A 21,695-nucleotide genomic window follows, 5' to 3' on the forward strand; every position below is an offset into this window, starting at 1 on the left:
GTGCTTCGTCCAATACTTTTGGAATGAGTTGGAAAGACGGAGGTGAGGTAGCCTAGCTATCATTCAAAACCATGTTGAATCAGGTGCATGACTTTATCCTCCTCACTCACTCACTCACTCACTCACTCACTTACTCACTATCCTTCTCTTTTTAATTTTTATTTCTTATTGAGTTTAGTTTTTTTTCTTGTTTTTATTCCTGTTTCCCTTTTATTATTATTATTATTATTATTATTATTATCCGGTGTCAACCTGAGGAGGACGGGTGCCCCTTTCAAGTCTTGGTTCCTCTCAAGGTTTCTTCCTCTCGACTGCGGGAGTTTTACTTGCCACTGTTGCCACTAGCTTGCTCAAAAGAATCTCTGTAAAGCTGCTTTGTGACAACATTTGTTGTAAAAAAAAAAACTATAGAAATAAAATTGAACTGAATTGAACTGAATTGAATTGAATTGAATATTCCAACCTCTAGTCACTGAATGCAACCAGATCAATGCTCCTTCAAAATCTAGTAGAAAGTCCTCTCTTCTGGGCAGCAGAGACAGCTACTCCAACAAAAGCAGCATCAACTCTTTATAATACCCTTGATTTAATAAGGAACAATGAATAAGCAGTTGTCCCAATACTTTTGTCATTTTAGTGTACTTCAAGTGGTTCTTTGACTGATACCATCAGAGAATCTCTTTTCTTTACATGTTTGAAAGGAACCATGTTTGTATTAAAGATTGGTGAAGTTTCTTCAGACGAGGTTCTTTACACTCTAACATCTCTGTTATGAATAAGGTTCCTTAAGGGCCAAACATGTTTCTTCTATGGCATTTCTCAAAGACCTCAACGTTCATGGACGTTGTTGCGCACTTTTACCTTCTCCTCATATCGAGCTCGTCCTAAATGCTCGATGCGTCTCTTATTAGGTTGTTGTGTGGAACAATATAGATCCTGAGGAGCTTAAAAAACACTAAAGCTGTCTTCAGCTGCGTACTGGCAGGGCTGCTCTGCAAACCGCTCCTTTTCGTAATGGACTTTATAATTGTTTACCACCTCCACCTACTCACATTTTGAAACCCATACATCTCCTGGCAGTGCACTGCCTTCCAGACGCTGGTAATGTATTTGGGTCATTTTCAAGTCTGGTGGTATGAATATATTGAAAGTTTTGCCTGATTGATTCTCCAATTAACTTCACATAGTCTGAGCAGCAGGAGGCTGAGAGTGAGCGGAGGCCGCTCTTCTGAAGGCAGACTGAATGACGGAAATGACCCTAAGGGCAGTCGCTGGAAGACTTCAAGCAAATGTGTTTGCTGGAAGGGCATGGCCTGTTATGAGCCAGCTTATTTGTACACTACTGTTCAAAAGTTTGGAGTTACTTGTTATTTGGCAGGTTCAGTAATAACAACACAATGTCAGTAATATGCAGTCGGGTCTATGGGTTTGTTGGACAGTGTCAATTTTTGTAATTTGCGTCTGTACATCACCTCGATAGATTTTAAATAAAGTCTAGATTTTAAAGAAGATTTTTGGGTTTAATTCAAAGGGTTTAACCAAATAATTGTTAACTGATAATCATTTATCCTGAATCATTTATTCTGCTATTTCTATTTTAAGTTTTTCTACCTAATTTCATACCTAATATTGAGTGTTACCATGAACAGCTACCAATGCAACTCTTGAAATTCAGCACCAATTATCTCGTAGGCCATACTTGGTCATGACTGAATTGAGAAAACTGAATCTTAAAAAAAAAAAAATCTAATCTATGGATAAGTTTCTTAATTGCATCTAAATACCCCTTTCTCACACCATCTTTAAAGAGTATAGCTGATAAAAAAAATGTTCAGTCTTGATCTGGTTGTAAATTTATGGACATTGCTTCTGTGCTTCTGTGCTTCAGTGCTTAAAGCTCTCATTTCATACAGTACCACATGCCAGCACTACACTGTCGATGCTTCCACTGCCTTGTGCGGAGGATGATCTGACTGTTTGAGAGAGCCAAAAGATGCCAGCTGGTGCTAGCAGATATTTGTATACCCATCTGAAATAGAGGCTCACTGGTGTCCTTTGACCGCCTAATGCTGCTCATCACCGCCTGTATATACCCTACTGTATGTTTACAGTGTGTGATTAGCCTTGGTCCCCTGCCAAAGAACACTAGCCATTTCCAGATGGCTTCGTTTCAGACGCTCACTGTCTTCTCCCTACGGACAAGTGGGGGGAAAAATGACCCCCTCCAGTGATTTCCATGGAATGAACTGGGACAATGCAGTGATTTGGGCGTGCCTTGTTTTAATCGCTTTTATCGTGAGTTGAATCAGATCTTTCAGGGTTGCAGTGCCCTATAAAATGGTATGTAGCATGTGTTGATGAAGCATGTAAACCATTATTTACTGTTTATTTTATATGTTATTATTATGGTGGTGCATAGCAAAGCAGCTTTTGACTCCAGATTATTAAGCCATCTTATGCCACAATGATACAGATACACTAGTAACAACCAACCCACCACACACCACACTTGAGCAACCACATGAGACACCACAGCAGCCACCTTGAAACACCATTGGAAACACCCGGCACCCCATAATAATAACCACCTGAAATACCACAGCAATCACTTTGAAAACCATAGCACCCATACAACAGGCACTAAGCTACACCATAGCAACCACCTGGGATACCATAGCAACCACCTAGCAACACCATAACAAACACCTATGACACTATAGCAACCACTTAGCAACACCAAATGCATACATAGCAACCTTTTATTTTTCAGCTTTCAGTAATTCTGCAGAATTTATCTCAATCCATGTGGCTTCAGATGTTCATCAATGAAAGGTTAGAGAAGTGTGGGACCAGAAGGATGCCGGTTCAAATCCCTGGACTGGCAAAAAAGTGAAAGTGATCGGATGTAACATTCACAGCTGAGGTGGCTGCCCAACGCTCCTAGTGTGTGTGCCACAATGATACAAATACACTAGTGACACACATTTGACCACATAGGGTACCAAAGCAACTTGGCAACACCTGACCAACCACCAGAGAAACCACGGCAACCACCTAGAAACACCATAGCAATCACCTTACAAAACTATAGCACCCATCCAGCAGGCACTTAGCTACACCAAAGCAACCACCTAACAATGCCATTCCAACCACCTATGATACTATAGCAACCACCTAGCAACACCAAAAGCAACACCATAGCAACCAGTCATTTCTCCTTTTCAAGTAATTCTGAGGCATTTTTGTCAATCTATCTGGCATGAAATGTTCACCAATGAAAGGTTAGAGAAGTGTGGGATCAGAAGGTTGCCAGTTCAAATCCCTGGACTGCTTAGAAGTGGAAGTGAGTGGACATAACATTCACAGCTGAGTTGGCTGTCCAATCTTCCTGGTATGTGTGACTGCTGCCCCTAGCCATTAGTGTATGTGTTTATGGGCACAGATGAGTCAAATGAAGAGGCAAAATTTAGTTCTACTGTGTTCGTTTTGCAGTATTCACTGTGTAACTAAGTAACAGCTGTTGCCTAACAATATGGGTTAAGATTAATAACTGAGTAATAAGCTTAGGGTTTACAGCGGTTAAACCTACAGTCTCTTTCTTCAGACGTGGACGCCTGAGAGGTCTAAATGGTTATATATTCCAGATATATGTGGTGCGGTGGTTATGGTGTCTTTTGTCATGTGTCCAGTGACAGCCAGGTAGGGTTTTTTTCCGTTTGAAAAGCAATGAGCAGCAGGAGAACATTATTGGAAAAGCGGGTTCCATCTCTCACAGTGAAACCAGCACTCAAGACTGGCCACTCTCACATGTCTGACCCCCCTCTCTTGTTCTCCCTCCCACTGCTTCCCGACCTCTCCTAAGCTCACATACATCACCTTCTCCAAACTACCCCCAATTACAACCCAAAAGTAGGCATTGCTTGCTTGCTGTTCCCATGGCGACTATAACATTCAAGTGTTCACATTGTTAACAGGCCTTTCACTAACCCACCCACCTTATTTTACAGGAATCCCCAAACGTTCATGGGCCTGCGGTGCAGATCATGTTTAACAGAGTGTGTGTCCGTCAGATTTGCGGATTTGCTTTTTACTGGGCGTTGGATTCCTGTACAGAACTCATAGGTCCCTCCTGTCCACAGGAGAACCACCACTGGCAAATCTGGCTTACTCTCTGGCCTCGTGGACCGGAAAGGAACTTCGAATGAATCTGGAAGGACGGATCTCGAAGTAACATTCTGGTTGTGGAGGCTGTACTGTGGTGTTCACTTTGTTGAGTCTTAGGGCCTTGATACAACAAGCTGACTGTTGGCCTTCAGCTGTTGTCCGGGTGGCTGAGTGTGAGTTACAGACCTTTGACCTTTTTCATAGTGTGTCCTGCACTCATGGCACTACTTGGTCTTCATTAGTGGTCTGGCTTTGAGAAAGGGTTGTTTAGCCCAATGCAAACTGAAGTAAGCAAAGTAAGCAAAGTAGCTAGCCCTGTTTTGGCCTGTTTGTATATTTATATATGTGTATATTTGTTCCTTAATTCATAATGAGCTCCCCGGACAAAAATTGGTCTCCTTGCATGTTAAGGTGGTAGTAACTTCAAGCCCCTGCAGTTGGCGATGCGTGAGGACAATCGCTATAGTTACCTATGGGGTGAGGCGGGATTCATTGATTGAGAAGAGGTTGTACAGTGCAGTGAGTGTCTCATTGCATGTGTGGGAAATGGGTCTCAAAGCAGATGTTAATGTGATTGATAGAAATTGATAGAAAGGAGTGATTGCTTTTGCAAATGTATGGAACTGTATGGTCATACAGGTCTACCAGCAGTGGCAAAAATCCCAGTCTACAGGAAATTCAAGTCAGGATGACGAAAGATGACGTAACAGATGGACAGGGACCGCCGGTGCGTTCATGATTTAGAAATTAAAATCGATTCGCTTCCAAGCAAGAATTGCTTCTAAAAGTCAACGCAGGTCCTTTAGCACCAACTTCTGAAAGAACACTGTGCAGGAAACTGCATACCATCAAGATACTAAGCAGAGTGACTTGCAAGAGGCCTTAGCTCACTTCTGCTCAAGAATGAGGAGAATGGCCTGTAGACTGGGATTTCTGCCACAGCTGGTAGACTCGTACACCTTCCATACACCTGCAAATTCACATCACTGTGTTCATTAAACATCTCCAAAGCTCTCTTTGTGGGAGTCTAGTATTATTTATATAATTTATGATATACAGATAGATAGATATAGAGACAGACAGACAGACAGATATATAGATAGATAGATAGATAGATAGATAGATAGACGGACGGACGGACGGACGGACGTACAGATAGATAGATAGATAGATAGATAGATAGACAGACAGACAGACAGACAGACAGATATATATATATATAGATAGATAGATAGATAGATAGATAGACAGACGGACGGACGGACGGACGGACGGACAGTCGTACAGACAGACAGACAGACAGATAGATAGATAGATAGATAGATAGACAGATAAATAGACAGACGGACGGACGGACGGACGGACGGACAGACAGATAGATAGATAGATAGACAGATAAATAGACAGACGGACGGACGGACGGACGGACAGACAGATAGATAGATAGATAGATAGATAGACAGATAAATAGACAGACGGACGGACGGACAAACGGACGTACAGACGGACAGACAGACAGACAGATAGATAGATAGATAGATAGACAGATAGAGTAACATGTATAGCGTTACTATTATTTGCTTCTGACACAATGACGAAGTGAAGGGACTAAACAAGGCCTGTTTATTTGAGGGACGGGCCACTGAGGGACCGTCAAACGTGTTTATTTGTTTTTAATCAGCACATGTGTTTACAGTGCCCTGGTGCTGTACCAGAGGCATAATTGATCAAATGTGGGCCTCTTTACTGTTTATTACAGCTTGTCTTTGATGGCCTTAACAGGAGACGCTCCCCAACAAACATTTGGTAGGGGTGTTTCTTTTTTTATGAACTATATAAAACTTCAAAAGCATGCTTCTAATCAGCAATATAAAGCTGCTTTATTTTTGCCATTAACTGCTCTGTGTGTAAGAGAATGAGAACACAAGGGTGGAATAAAATCAGTGTGAAACTGGCATACAGCACTGTACTGTAGCCACTGCCACAGTGAGCGCAGGCTGGGGGTCTGTGATTGGTAAAAGGCTTGCATGTGTACAGCCCTTCGTTCTGGTACAGCTTGAACAGTGTTGCCTGCAAATGTGCTTGTACCCTGAACAAAGCCTGAACATGGATCTCATTGGGTTTCTGCTTCAGAATGAGAGTGAATGAGTGTAAAGAGTGAAATAAACAAGGAGAGGCAGTTAGTGAAAAAGAGAGCAAGAAAGGGAAATGCTTGGCGGTTGAATGCAGTATTGATTTGTTGAAGGTCAGACTCTTGCTTGTGTTGTTTGTTATCTGTATGTCTTGAGCCGATATAGAGGGTTAAGGCCCAGTTTAATAAAAAGAATAGACAGGCTGCCTTCTTGGATATTTAACTAAATGAAAAAAAGTTATTTAAATATTATGTTATTTCTCTTATATTAAAATCATGTGAAAGTAATTAGGACACCCCATTGAAAACCTTTTATCTTCATTTCAGTATGTTTACACTGTAGTCTTGTGCAGTTAAATAATTAATTAAGTTAGAAAGCTAGAGAGTTCCTTAAAAGTGATCTATTCTAATGGACATTTTAGTGCCACTGCTATAACTGATTGTATAATTGTGTATCACAAACATATTCAATTGTCTTAAATCAAGTCAACATCTTTAATATTTCACATCATGGAAGATTGGGTTGGCATAATTGATGTAGAATTGGGTTATGCAGCAAGACAATGATTCAGTGCACAAGAGCAAGTCCTACCCTGAAGTGAAGAGTGTGGAGTGATCTAATTGAAGTCCTGATTTGAACCCTGATGAGAAACTGTGGCAAGACCTTATTTGGGCAGTTGTTGCAATTAAAAGAACATTCAGAGGAAATCAGGTTTTTTATGGCACGGCAGGTAGATCTTTACTTGCAGGCAGAAGATTCCATTGAAGAATCCTCTAAAAGTTCCAGAAAAAAGGGACTAATATTTATCTAAAAACAGTCTTCCATAGACAGGATTCTTGTCCTGGTCATGGGCCTAAACTAGTGAGGCAGTAGTCAGCTTTCTTCCCCTTCCTCCACTTCTGCCTTTATATGTGCTTTATATTTGTGCTAAGACGGGAAAAAATCCCATCCTTTCTTCATACCACAGCATTGTTCCTCTCAGATGCAGGTGCTGGAGCCGGTCTCCCAGCGGCCTTCCCTCATTGTTCCAGCTCGTACGACTCCGCTCACCTCATTCTGACTTTAATCTGTTCTGCATGTTGAGCTGTAATGAAGCACGTGGGGGCTCCGGCTCCAGCCTGTTATCCATGACAGCTTTGTTGAGTGACGCCTGAAGGCACGTCGTAAAAAACTCAGCATCTTCTAAGCGAGTTGTTTGTGCGCCAGCGTGAAGTAGATCATTATGGAAGTTGCACATGTGCCATCGCAGTCATGCCTGTCACTTCTATTCTTCAATTTCTCGTCCGAACACATGCAATGGCTTTGCGGGGGGGGGTTCAGCGTTTGCTCAGGCCTGGTCGGCAGCATACTTGTGCTCAGATGGCAGCACCTATTCAATCAATCAATTTGTCATGTCTATTAACCTAATGCTTTTCACAGTGACACGGGAGCGCGGGCTCCGGCAACAGGAACAGGCTGCCGTTGTTCGCAAACAGCTAGATGTTAAAAACAGCGAAATGGAGCGAGCTAACTGTGTCATTTAATATGCCCGAATTGATTTGAGAAGCCATCTGACTGGCCAAAAGTATGTCCCTGTGGGCTTCTGGGCCGTAAAACCGAGGTAGTTTAAACAACAGTTGCTTCTACAGCTTTTAGCACTTCTTAAGTGCTCGGATTCGGTGCAGATTAGTGTGGAACCACACCACTGTTCCTGTGCGAACGGGTACAGACAGATACATGGTCAGAGGATTAGGTCCGTGTTATTGGTGAATGGGGAACAATGTAATGACCCAAAGCTCTAAAATGAGACCAGATGGTAGATCCTGGCTTCACAAAAGATTAATAGGGGCAATTTCATGTAGAAATTGCAGATTTACCATACGTACATGCATTAACAGGCACCATGGACAGTGAATAGACTTTAGGAATATGGGGATTAGGAAACAGCATTAGCATTTTGGAATCATGTAGTTAGATAATGAGCTCATTCGGATGTCATTACAAGCATTGCAAGAGGGAGGCCTGACAGGTCTCTTATTCTCTAAGCAATGTGTCATGGTTAATAGTTAATTACCTTACTGTTAATTAATAGCATATGTTGCCCTTTGCATATTTGGGCAAAGAAGTCCAGCTGAATAAACTGCTAACAATAAATGACAGTGGATATACACTGTATGTCCAATTGTTTGTGGACACTCCTTCTAAGGAAAGCATTCAGCAATTTTAACTTGGACAACACAGATGTGCAAATGCACACACACACACACAGCTTGTCTAGTCCCTATGGAGAATTACTGCCAATAGAGCAGGACTCTCTGCTGCAGATAATCATGAACCTGTTGGTCCTGAGTGCCAAAAGCCAGGTGTGGGTTAGAGAAGTATAAAAAAAAATCCAGCTTTGAGCTGTGGAGCAGTGGAACTCCCAAACTCATCCTAAAAGTATGCGGATGGAGCCTGGGGGCCGCAAGTTCGAGTCCAGAGCCATGCCGCTTTGCCATCAGCAGCCGGAGTCTAAAAGTGCACAATTGGCTGTGCTCTCTGGGTAGGTAGATGGTGCTCTCTCGCCTTATCACGCTTAATCAATATTGGCTGATACAATGTGTCTGGTGAGATGGAGCTGGGGACCCGCCACTTCCATCCAAGCCTGCCTGGCAATGTCACATTGGCAGCATTTTGAAACGCGGTGGTGGCTGGCTTTGCAGCAAGTATCGCAGGAGACATGCGTTATGCCCTCACACTCCTAGTTTCGGGATCATTGCTATTGCTACGGGGCAGTACAACTGGAGAACAAATGGACCACCATCATTTCAGAGAACACACTTTCACTGAGGGCTTTATACCCCTCTAGTCCTCTCCTGCCATTAGGCAAGGTACCAAAAGCATGATGTTTATCTGCTCCAGAGAGTCCTATTTCATTGGCAATACTTCTTCACAGGGACTGGACAAGCTGTGTGTGTGCATTTGCACATCTGTGTCAGCAATGGTTGCAACTTAAAGTAGCTAAATGCAGTCGTTAGGGTTTAGGTGTTTGGTGTTAGGTGTGCCTGTAATACTGTATAAATACTGCTTCATCCTGGATCAGAAGTGGATATGGTGTAGTAATGGTCTCACAGTGGTGACGCTAGCTGTTTTTCACATTGACAGGACAGAGCATAAAATTTCATGCTGTGTAACAACCACGTTAGGACCCGGCTAATAAGCCCTAAATACTGTACCCACTCGCTCTACAGTCAGTTGCTCTTGCACCAGTGTAGCGCATGAGGTAAGAGAGAGGCAATAAAAGTGAAATTAGTACTGACGCCCGTAGTGGATACCACAAACGTTCATTTACCGCAATTTGTCAATGCCCTTCGATAGGCGAGTCATTCTAAACGCTTCACTGTGGCCGATGTTGATTTTGCTGAGCTTGGCAGTGAATGTAATGATTGCTGAACAGTGGAGTTTATGTAAGGCCTCCAGGCCCGGCATGTGTGGAGCTGGGGAGTCAGCGGACCCCTCGCACCTGAGTCACGTTTGTGTCAAAGGGAAGTCCCAGCAGCTACAACAATAAACAAATCGTGCTCTGCCTGATTAGAGCTGATTAAACCAATTACATGACATTGGATGATAATGTCCTTGAGCCAGGAGAGCTATTAATGTTGGAGGAGGTTCATCGTGACCACCTAATGCCATTGAAAGGACTGGGCAAGCTTTAAGTGTGCTGAGTGTCCTGGATGACTCATTCCCTGATGTGTCATCATAGGCATGATTCGATGGCGGCACATGATGCACAGTGCTTTGTCCATGCAGATGGCGAACACTCATGGCAGAACAGGCTGTTGTCGTTCTCTCTCTGTTGGCCTACAGATAATTGTCACAGAAGGCCACGGCTACAGTCTGAAGAAGTGGGATATTTCCATACTTGAAAGCACACAGCCTAAATTGGTCCGACCCTGAGCCGAGCTGCTTTTGTTTTCACACTCCTACAAACACATACAGCCTTCTGTGCTCTGTGGCATTCGGTGCCAGAGCAAACTTACACTAGTTAGAAGCCTTACTCACACTTAAACACGTACATGTTCGATCTTATACAATATCAGGATATGGGGACATACATACAGTATATCTAACATATATATACTGTATGCTAATCACCCATAACATTAGCACCACCTGCTTCCACAACAAATTCAAGACATGGACTCCACAAGACCTCTAAAGGCCTCCTGTAAGTTGTGAGGCAGGGCCTTCTTAGATCAGAGCCATGATGGCCGTGTCAACTTTTCGCTGGTTGCCCTTTCTTGGGCCACTTTTAGTAGGTACTCACCATAACATAGTCGAACCCTTGAAATATAAAAAGAAAGGGGGGTCCCATTACATCCATGCAAGACCTAGTAGACCTTCAAAACCACCTCCATCAAATAAACAGCACTTTTAACAGCATTTATCTTTGAAAGACAGTAGACAACAAATCTCCATTCTCAAAAAATCTCCATTTAAAAAAAGATGTCTCTGTCCTTCCTTTGTGAGAGGAAGACTCTGTGGGTCAGAAAGGTTGTGAAGGTCATTTTTAAATGAAACCACTAAAGCTGCAGGTGTTTTCAGGACAATGAATGGACCAGCCCGGAGTCCAGACCTCGACATCATTGAACGTGTTTAAGATGACTTGAACTGACTGAACTGTAGATAGGAACACTGACATCAAGCCCAACTGCTGACATTCACAACTCAGTATTGCGTATACAGCTTGTATAATCCTCTCTGGGAAGCACTGCCAATGGAATAGGATGCTCTGGCTCAGCAGCACATGAGGCCAAATGCTGGCCAGACGAATATAAAGCCCCCAGCACTGGGCCGTGGAGCACTGAAGGAGTGAGCCAATGCCTCTGAGATGAGTTGGAGAGGAGTGGCATTTCTGATCCAGAACTAATCAACCAGAACTCTTCAGTGTCAATCAAATTCTTATAGCAGCATTCTTAAAACATTATTAACCTTCTTAAAAAGTATAGGCCACACTGTAAAATCTAATTACTTAAAAAAAACATGCAAACATATTTCCTTAAAAAAATGTGGATAGGTATAAGTAACTACTCAGTGTTTCTCATATGGTTTACTGGTTTACTCACACTGAGTTTAAAAAAGAAAAAAAATGTGATTAGAGTCCTAATAATTTATTGTGTATGTACATCTGACTTGGTATAGACTTCTCTCTATTACTGTTTTAAACAACTCACATTTCAAGTGAAATCAACTGTGTGTACGTTCCAAATAACACAATTATTTAAGTTAGGCCAAATAATGTGACATGTCCTGAAATGTAGAATTTGTCAGTTGTCAGTTGTATTTACATGAGCAGCAAACCAATTCACTTGTTAAAACCATTCAAACCGATTGCCTTAAACAGACCATGAAGCCAGTGTAACTCGTGTAACTTCACACATTCATGGCAACGTAAAATCTGATAAGTTAAGTGAACTCAAATCAATTTGAGCTGAAGTAACACCCTGAACTGAGCACAAACGATGCACCTGTTAAGTGCAGTTAAATGAATGAAGTGAGTTGCTCTATGTAACTCTATGAAAGTTGGCATCACTCACATTCAAGTCAAGTCAAGTCAAGTGGGCTTTTATTGTCATTTCAACTACATACAGAGTACACAGTGAAACGAAACACCGTTCCTCCAGGACCATGGTGCAACATAGACACAGTGCATAGAGAACACAAGTGCAGCACAATACAAGTGCAGACAGACAACACAACACAGTACAGACAGAGAATAATAAATAATTTAGGGGTAGTGTGCAAATTATGCAGTGTGCAATAAATATTGAGTCCAGTGAGGTGGTAAAGTTAATAGTGCAAAATGCTTCCCATATTGTCTGGGTTCAGTCTCTGGAGCTGAGAAGTCTGATGGCTTGTGGGAAGAAGCTATTGCAGAGTCTGGTCGTGTTGGACCGGATGCTGCGGTACCTTCTTCCTGATGGCAGGAGGGAGAACAGTCTGTGTGAAGGGTGGGTGGAGTCATCCACAATGCTGGTTGCTTTGCGGATGCAGCGGGCAGTGTAAATGTCCATGACGGAGGGGAGAGAGACTCCGATGATCCTCTCAGCTGACCTTAGGACCTTCACAATTAGGAATAGTTGCTTCTGCACTGTAAACCCACCAGCTGTTTGAACTCAACGGTATGTTCCCACACTTTACTCAACCGTTTGAGTTAGGTGAACATTTGTGGTTATTTTATATTTTCAACTGGAATCTTTGAGTTAAATCGGTTGCCATTGGCAACTGGTCAGTGATTGGCCCATGCAAGTTTAAAAACTGCATTTTATGTTGGATTTAACCATTTCTGAACTCAGTTCCGTGTGACGGAGTCAGCTGTGCTGTTTTAATATGATGCACCTTGTAATGTTTTCCTTTCAAATTCTTCTGTTTTCTTTTTCTTTTTCTTTTTTTCCAATTTCTTTCATTTTGCTTTCAAACTCTGGTCATTATTGCCCTTCAAATATAGAAAAACTGAACTACACACACACACATACATACATACACACAGCACATACTTTGCTGTAGGTCCCAGTAATAGCTTGCTCTATTACCCTGGATCTGGCTAATACTACCATCATGCTTATTGCAGATGATCTCTCCCTTAGGCGACTAAGCTGCCCCTCTGAAATGAGTCCACTCGAGAAGAAGGCTTCAAATTCACCAGGCTGCCTGGTGTTGGTGGCCTTTTAATTCAGGCAGCAAGAATGTGGTCATTATCAGCGCAGCGAGTCAAGTCTGGAGGGCGGCCCAGGTGTGTTTACAGTAATAGATCTAAGATGGGACAGGCAATTGGGCTCTGTTTCCTGTCTCTGCTCCAGGTGTAATCCCCCCTACTCATAACAATTAAGTGCTTAGGCCTGTGTGTTTGACCTGAGACCCATTCTGCATTATGACTCATTACCACTGTCAGGAAGACTGCGCTCTGTCTGCATGCTAATGCTGCTGCAGCACACTACAGCATGCGCTCTGCGTTCTCTTTCAGCTGCCATATGAAAGCAAAGGTCGTTCACTCTCAATAAGATAACCGTATATCAGCCATATGCTTATAGGAAGTTCTGAAAGGACTTTGTTTGTAGAACAAATTGTCTTGTGAGCTCCACGAAGCCCAACATCTGTTAAATACTGTGTGCTTCTAGCTGAAATGATGTGGAATAATTGTGCAGGAGGTGTTATTTACAGCAATGGAAGCACGTCTAATCATGCATGAGCTCGGCAGCCAGCATAATGCCCACCCACATGCTGTCGAGTACATCATTCCTATAGGATTCGTCTAAAAGGCAGCCAAAAGCAACCGGTAAACAAAAGTTAACTATCCTGGTTTTCTTGGTGGATCTAATGCTGGAGGTGCTTTATTAGGAAGACTACACTAATACCACACACTAACAGCCTCAATTCCTTATGGCATGGATTCCACAGGATGTTGGAAACACTCCTTTGAGGTTCTGGTCCATGCAGACCCCCCCCCCCCCCCCCCCCCGCAATGCCTTTCATGCTGGACATTCATCTCCCATTCCACCATCCCAAAAGTGTTTTACTGGATTCAGATCAAGTCACTGGGGAGCCCACTGAAGACCACTGAACTCACTGTCATGTTCATGAGGCCAGTTTAAGAGACTTTTGCTATGTGAGATGGTGCATCGTCATGGTGGGAGGAGCCGTTAGAAGATCGGCAAATTGTGGTCATGAAGGGATGCACATGGTCAGCAACAATACTCAATGCTGTGGCATTTAAGCCATGATTGATTGGGACTAACAGCATCACAACACCATTTCAAAGCCGCCTCCACCCTCCAGCCTGGACTGGGCCAAATTCTAACCCTACCATCTGTGAGCCTCAGCAGAAATCAAGACGGACCAGACCAGACCCAGCTTTTCAAGTCTTTAACTGGCCAGTTTTGCTGAGCCACTGCAGCCTCAGCTTTCTATTCTTAGCTGACAGTAGTGGAAACCAGTGTAGTCTTCTGCTGATGTAGACCATCCACCTCAAGGCTGGATGTGTTGCTGTGCCTTCTGGGATGCTTTTCTGCTCACCACAATTGTACAGAGTAATTATCTGAGTTACTGCAGACCTTCCAACCAGTCAAGGTCATTCGTCGTTGACCTTTATGCCCAACAAGGTGCTTCTGTCTGCAGAACTGCTGCTCCCATTCAGAATCATCCCATCCTGAGGGTTGATATGAATGTCACCTGAAGCTGCTGGGCCATATCTGTATGACTGTATACCACATGATTGGCTGGTTAGAAAGGTACAAGATTTCTTAATAAACAGCTTACATTTTCACAAAAAAAAACCCTGCATCTGTCCAAATGTTTGTGGACACCCCTTCAAATGAACGCATTTAGCTACTTTAAAGTGCACCCACAGTGTACAGTCTATACTAACCCCTTTGCTGCAATCTTTTAAATGAGGGAGTAGAGTGCAGTCCAATCTGGACAAGGCCACAGATGGCCCTAAACAAAGGAAGCAGCCGTGATCAGCTCATCTACTCTCATTTTACTTGCAGTCACTCAGCACTTGTATTTGTAATTACTTACACGCAGCATTCATTATCAGTGTCTGGCTATGAGCCTCGTGGGTGTTCCTCCTGCTACCAGCAATAAAAACAGTACTCCCATTATCATCAGTGTCCGCCAAGCCAGATCCACCGAGATGACCAGAAGAGTTTACACCACGCTGTAGTGGAATCAGTCCAGAAGGCGGAGTTGGAGTCAATCTGTAATCATCCACTGTTAGTTTTCTTTCTAAATGACGGCGTGAAGGAGTGAGTAGCGGTGATCGATGTGAACAGAGAGCGGACTCAGCAGTGTGGCATTGTGGGATCTGGAGAAGTTTACACAGCAGGATCATTGGAGGTGTGTAACGCTAAGCGCCTGGCGAAGAGATTTGATTTGAATGCTGTACCCACTCCTTAAACAAGACATTTACACACTCCACTTAAAAGCTACTCAAGCAGCACTTAACAGCTCCTGGGAGAGTAGGGCAGTCATTTAGAAGATTTCAGTAAAAGTGGCAGTGTAGACGTACTGTAGATGTACAACATAAATCCAACAGAATTACAGCACAACTGGAGAAAGGTAGAGCAAAATAAGGGCTTAGCTTTCTATAGGATGGTAAGAAAACAAGACTAGGCAAGCCTAGTTTTGCTGGACCGCCAGTGGCTGCACAGAAGCATCAATGGCTTTTCAATTTGGGGGGGGATTGGGGCCACAATATTGGCTCTTTATTGTTAAAAAGGATCTGCGGCATAACGGGCTCACATCTGGCCCTCAGAGGCTTAAGATGTAGACCACATATTTAGTAGTTTTGAGATGTGAAGGGTCCAGGTCCATGGCTTGTGACAAACACCATGGTAGCGATGCAGGACGAGGCTGGCAGCCAGTGTCGAAACAATGCTGATGATGCTACAGGAATGAAAACACAGTGGTAGCAATGCTAACACCACGATAGCGATGCTGGGTGAGGCCGGCAGCTGACACAGTACCGAGTACCAAGTACTGAAGCTATCACCACAACAGAAATGCTGGGCAAGCCAGTGCAGTAGTGGGGTTTGATGGTGCGACCGTGATATAAACACAGTGCTAGCGATGCTATTGCCATGGTTGCAATGCAAATGACGAAGTTCTACCACACCATGATTAAGTTCTACTACACCATGATTAATATATATTGATTATGATCAGAGCAGTTCAAGTCTTGGTTCCTCCCAAGGTTTCTTCCTCCAGCTCTGAGGGAGGTTTTCCTTGCCACTGTTGCCGTTGGCTGCTCACTGGGGGTCTTGGATCCTTCATGTCTTCTATCTCTACAGACTTTGACACACACATTAATACCACAGTAAGTCTTCGCACCACTTCCCTTTACAATAATATTTAAAGCAAGGAGACCCAACCTCAGCTTACCCAAGATCACATCTCCTCTCAGCAGCACATGTACTTGTTAGCTATGTGGCTAAATGTAGTCCTCAGACCGTCAGTATGAGAAAATGATTTTTTTATTATTATTATCAGTCTCTCACTGCCTCCCTCAGCCAGTCAGTAAGCAAAATGACCTCTCTGAGGGCCGTCCTAAACTGTGAAGGTCGAGAAAGGATCGTTCCTTCACTCCTGGAGGACACCAGCTGGTGCTGAGACACATAAGGGACGAAAGCTGTAAGATGAGACAGGGTAAGACTTGGGTTAGAGTGTGCTCACCATATACACTATATGTCCAAATGTTTGTGGACACCCCTTCTAATGAATGCACACACACAGCTTGTTTATTTCCTGTATTAAAATGTATTGCCCATAGAATAGGACTCTCTGGAGCAGATGAACATGAACCTGTTGGCACCATGCCTAATGCCAGGCCTGGGCTAGAGGGGTGTAAAGCCCCCCAGTATTAAGCTGTGGGAAGCAATTTTTTAATATCCTTGTTTTTGGAGGAAATAATGATGAGCAGGTCAATACTTTTGTCCATATAGTATATATTAATCTTGTATAAACTGTTTATACAACAAGTTACCTCAGCTCTGATTGGCTGCCTTGTATTGTGATTCATTCAAAAAGCAATCTGGGCTAAAACACACATTAGTTCATAACCTAAAAAAAACCCAATGAATTTGAGTTTTTGCAAGGTATGGAGTGTATGGGGTGATGAGTGGACGATATGGTCTAAAAAACATTGATGAAGGTCAGAATCTTCATAAAACTGTGTAGAATTTCCTCCTTAAGAAGGGCTGGTGAATAAGGCCCAGTGTTTATATCAACACTTATTTCCAGACCGTTTAAACCTCAAACCCCCCGGCCCCCGCCCCCCATGTTGTTATTGAATAATAATCCTTGAAATGTGAACATACAAAAGAAGCTTGTGGGCAAAGGCAAAAAGCTCCAGGTTAAACCATTTAGCAGTTTTCCAGCACGTTCCTCTAGGCCAAGGGTGGGGAACTTTGGTCCCTGAGGGCCAAATTCCTGGATAGTTTTGTCCTTTTCTTGCTCAGGCACACCTGATTCAGCTTAGTCGTTAATTGCCAGGTTTAGGAGGTGTGTTAGAGCAGGGAAATCAGCGAACTGTACTGGGTTTCAACTCTCAATTCCCCACCCCTGCTCTAAGCACACTAGTTTAACGACAGAACAGAACCTCTTTATTTCTCTTGATTTTAAGGTGGATTAAAACTGGCTCTTAGAAGGAATATTTGGTAGTGATACAAGAAACTGTAAGAAAATGTTTTTTTTCCAGTAAATGTAACAATATTTTCCCTGTAATTGTTTTCTTTGGATTTTTTTTGTCAAATTAAACTGTTTATTAAAATGTGTTGTGTGCTTTTACAAGAAAATTACAGATAAGTGGAATATATCAATAAAAATACTTTTTTATTTTATTTTTTAGGTTGTATGTGTAATTTTAACAAAATTAACTGTAAAATAAAAAGTATTTTTATGAATAGAAGTAATTGTATTTTCTGTAATTATATGCTAATCTATGCAAGAACATATGTGACTAAAGACACATGAGTGCTCCCATGTTGCTTTGGTTGCCTTTGGAATTTCTATGTTGTTCAAAACAACTAACTCGAAACTTTTAGTAGTGGTTCTGTTTATCATTATTATTTTTGTGTAGTTTATGGTCTAAGAGACATTTTGGTATGATTGGCTGTGTGTTTTGGGCAAGTAATAACCATAAGTTATAACTGTCATAATGGCAACTAAGCTAATAGCCAAAAAGGCAAGGTATAGCCTATATAGGTATTTTATTTTATTTTATTTTATTTTATTTTTTGAGGGGTGTCAGTATGGTCTACTCTCTTCTTTTATTTGTCACGTGTATTCAAATAAAAAAAACTACAAATTATCATTATTGATCATTTTCATCTAACAGTACTTTTCATTTTTTTGACAGACAGAACATTTCTGCAAATAAATGGTAACTTTCTTGTAGCAGGAAAAAGTACAAAAAAAAGGTAAGCCCAGATAATTACCTCTTCTTTAGCATATTCACACGAGAAAACTGTTTCCGAATCCTACTTTTATCCATATGGAACAAGTCACACTCATGCAGACTCGTAAAAACCTAAAAATAAAACATCAGAACAAGCTTCTTTATATTATCAGGCAGTATTCATTAATTTTTTAATTTTTTATTATTTTAAACACACGTCTGGCCGTCAGACACAGCACTGAATGAGAATTCTAAATAAAGCAAAAAACAGCATGGGACTTTTCAATGATTTGGATATCTGGAGTGGACATGTTCCCATGACTAATTCACTGGCCACAACTGAAACTTCCAGCACAAAGAGATGGCCATGTCTCCCAGCCTGACACAAAAAAACAAGCACACATTATAGAGATTCTGCAGCAAATCTGGGTTATCAGAAGAATAGTCTGATCATCTTCCATAAACACATGAACAATAGGACGGCTTGGGACGCATTGTTCTTATTAGGATGGAGCCGTAACAATGGCTATGAGTACGAAGTTGATTTTGGATGGAATATAATAATAATGTGAGCGGTGGGGAATGAGACCCCACATGATGGACTGAAAGGACCGTATTCTTGGTCAGATTCAGTGCCCAGAGATGTACAGAATGACCTTAACACAAACTCAAGTACAAGTGATGCTTCTTCAGTGAAAAAGTAATTGACTGATATACAAACTGATGATTATTAGGCTTTATTTTTATAGATTTTTGGTACTCCGTCTCCCCCTTTGGTCTGAATTAGAACATTAAGAGAAGTCAGAATCACAAATCGCTACAGATGCCGTTACCAGTGTGACACAAACTGAACATATCCCTAAAAATATGGCCAGAAGTAAAAGTCATGATCTGAAAATACTCAAATAATCGCAGTACAACAGCTGAAGCAGAGACCATCCCCTCTCTGCTGGACAGTCCAGCTCACGAACAGCTTTGGCTGCTAGCTGGTTTTGAATGGCCTAAGCTGGCCTCTGATGGTCAAGGTGGTTAAAAAGCTGGTCATCCAGGACAAAAACACACGTCATGCTGGTAAGTCAGTTGGTTTACCAGCAAAGTGTATTTTGCATTTGATTTTGGTCATTTTTGGTCATGCTGATCTTTCTGGTTGGCCAGCTTGGTGATGCTGGTCATGCTGAATAATGATTTATTAATTTAATTGAATAATAAAGAATATTAAGGAGCTAAAGCCAACTAAAACTGACCTAGCAATGCCCCTGCCATACGGCATGTAGGCTATGTTAGGCTACAAAAAGTGCCGTACCTAGTGACACTTACTCAGTTATAGTTCATATTTGGTGGACTTGTACCTGCCTGTATATTTTCAAATGATAATAGTTTTTCTTCCAGCCCAGTCCAGGTCCATCTTTATCTATGTAGCTGCTTTTGTGAGTGTGTGTACCCATGTGCACATCTGATCTGTAGAAAAATGCAGATGAATATGCAGATATTCAGTATATTAGAATATATGGAATTCCCTTGTATCCATGATATGTGTAACAATATATAATATAATTTAACAATATATGAAAGAAGATATATATATATATATCTTCTATCATATATTGTAATATATGTAATATACAGGCCTGGACCACTTAATGCCAAAACATGAAAGCTGACTGTAGTGATTTTTGGATGCTGTCAAAGTTTAAATATTAGTACTGTGTTGTTTAAATTTGAATAATAACTTCTTTGCATTATAATTATTATAATAGTTTATTTGCATTATTTGAGCATTACATACATTGCATTACCTATAATTAACTAAAACTATACTATACTATAATTAAAATGTACTATACTTGATATGTATAATTGATATGTTTACTATGTGTATATGTGCATATAGGTGTTTACCTACCAGTATACATATATAATATGTATAATATGTATATATAGGATCCATTTATTATGCATGTCATATATATATATAACATATGTATATGTATATATTTTGAAATATATGCCCAATCCTTTATGATTTATGTGCATAAATGACCATGTGTCATATATCTGACTCCTTTCTTTATGTTATGGGACTATTAGTTCACCTTATACTTTCATTAGAATTATATCAAAGCAAAACTCCATCCAAAACAATATGACCACCACACTAGCTTCATAATATCCAATAGTTCTGCTGCAGTTCAACAGGAAACTCTTAAGGGACTTTTTCCAGCACTATTTCCCTCAACTAACTACACTCTCCCTTAGGCTTCAGAGTTAGGCTCCTCTGCCCACCTCCTGCTGCCCCTCCTGCAGTTCAGCTCAGAGATAAAGCCGTGGCTGCCTGTAGGAGTCACTAAGCCTCCTCCCCCGTTTCCATTTCCGCTTCCAGTCAAGTCCTGCTGTCCCGCTGAACTCGGGGAGGGTTTGGGGACTGCCTGCGCTTCAGAGCTGGGGTTTGTGAGGAGCTGCTGCTGTTTGCCTTGTGGAGCACACACACACACACACACACACACTGAGGGAGAAGGTAGAGCCTCCTCGACTGGGTTGGCGAACTGTATGGAAGTCAGAGAGACGGCAGTGGCTGGTTCTGGCTCGGTTCGACAGACACTTTCTCTACAGTCTCTTTGAGGTGGACTTACAACCGAGCAGGTAAACTTTCGTCTCAGCCCGGTTCCTCACTGTCCAGGTCCGTGGTGATCAGTTCTGCGGAGGTTCTGCGGAGGTTCTGCTCAGGGGAGCAAGTTGAGCTAAACTTTGGGTTACCTTCGCTTTGGGGTCCAGAGTCTGACTCCAGATCTGGAGGTGAGGGTCTCAGGTTCTCACAGATGTTTGGGCAGAATGCTATAATGCTATAATAATGTTATAACTTGCCAGCTACAGTGTTTATTTATATATAAATAAATGTTAGATATTGTTTTATATATTATATTATATTATATTATATATAATAACAATATACTACACCAGTACACACACACACACTATATATATATATATATATATATATATATATATATATTTATAATGTGTGTGTGTGTGTGTGTGTGTGTATTTCATGTATATGTACATGTATTTCCACACCAGTAAATATATTTATGTTCCATATATCATGCCATTATAATGGCCAGTATGTGCCCAGTGTATGACTTACACATATGTATATTAAAATATGTATAATAAAATGAATATATATATGAAAAAATCTAATATATATAACAAAAAAATATATAATAAGATGCATTGTATATATATGTATGTATATATTATATATATATAATATATACATATTAATATCATATATAATATATGTTTTATATATATATATATATATATATATATATATATATATATAATTACCATAGTTTACTACAGGATAGTACACTAGCACAATATATGGAACACACATATATATGTATTGGTATGTTGTTCATGTGTGATAAATAGACCAATAGAATGAATTGAAATGCAGAATGACTTGAAATACAGTGTAATGTTCT

The 21,695-nt window shown here is 41.4% G+C and overlaps 1 protein-coding gene across 3 annotated transcripts in view; it reads left to right on the forward strand.

Moving 5' to 3' along the window:
- Positions 1-20,720: 20,720 nt before the first annotated feature.
- Positions 20,721-21,695, forward strand: part of tspan9a (tetraspanin 9a) — a 255,945-nt gene continuing 254,970 nt past the window's right edge. For 2 of the 3 annotated variants that reach the window (XM_072695443.1, XM_072695444.1), the window contains exon 1: positions 20,721-20,847. The gene's annotated coding sequence lies outside the window, so the exon portion shown is untranslated. The remainder of the gene's footprint in view (positions 20,848-21,695) is intronic. The other variant, XM_072695445.1, reaches the window with a different exon arrangement.

This window comes from Salminus brasiliensis, chromosome 13, assembly GCF_030463535.1.
Source record: "Salminus brasiliensis chromosome 13, fSalBra1.hap2, whole genome shotgun sequence".
NCBI lineage: Eukaryota > Metazoa > Chordata > Actinopteri > Characiformes > Bryconidae > Salminus > Salminus brasiliensis.